Consider the following 1,112-nt stretch of genomic DNA (forward strand, 5'->3'; position numbering starts at 1 on the left):
CTTTCCACAGAGGACAGAAGGCATTGGTCTCCCCTGCAGGAAGCTACTGCTGCTCCTTAATTGTTTGCTGGAGGAGGAATCAAGGGTAAAATTTAAAGTAAATGGATGGCCATCTTGCACTAATTCATCAAAGCATGTTTCGAGTCAGTAGTCAGAGCATGCATCAGCCCCTGGCGCCACCAACTTCCACAAGAGTGGAAACATTAGCAGAACTCCAAGCAGACGAAACCCTTAGGAGGCATTCAGCAGTGCTTGAAAAGCAAAGGAAGAAGAGGCGGAGATTTCTATGCATACCCGCGCTCCGTTTGCCACATGGGAAACACCAGTTGTCGCTGACCTAGTTATCAGAGAGAGGAAGCTGGGAAGAAAACCCACAAAGCTGTTTGCTGTGTGGGAATCCCGTACTCTGAGGCACCCTGCGTGCTGAGAAAATAAGTAGCACCGTGTACTTGACTCTTGTCCTTTTGTATAGATATTTTTTGATAGTAACAGAACTCAATCCACAAAGGTGGACAACATCGGGGAGGGGTAGGACTAGACTATGGTGTAACCCAGGTTTATGAGAAGCTGAAGGTGTTTTTGAAAATCTGTCAGCACAGCCTACATTATACACACAGTCTGTCTCTGTCTCCTCTTCCCTCATTATGTGATTATTTCTGAAAAGATTTGTGCTCTTAAATCATCACTATAAAGATCTTTATTTTTGTTTTCCCATGTGCAGACGTTCATCTACTCTGTAAATATTTATTGAATCTTACTTTGTAGCTGGCACTATTCAAGATGCCAATGATATAGCAGTGAACAGGGCAGACAACACACCTGCCTTTGGGGATGTACTTTTAACTGGGGAGCTAGAAAATAAACAAGGTGAATAAGCAAAAGGCATTGTGGAAGAAAGAGCCCTAGGGTGTTCTAAGAACCAATCAATGGAGGGGAACTGAATGTGAGGAAGATAGTTGAGATCTTGAATAAGATGAGGGTGTTAAACCCTACTGAGCTGGTCATTTTTTTAGTAAAACTCTGTGGAGGAACAGCCCTATTATGATTGGGGCAATTCATAACACTATAAACCTAAGGACTGTAGAGAGCCTGGGGTGGTTCAAAAGCCAAGT

This window comes from Micromys minutus (genome assembly GCF_963924665.1).
Source record: "Micromys minutus genome assembly, chromosome: 27".
In the NCBI taxonomy this organism is placed as follows: domain Eukaryota; kingdom Metazoa; phylum Chordata; class Mammalia; order Rodentia; family Muridae; genus Micromys; species Micromys minutus.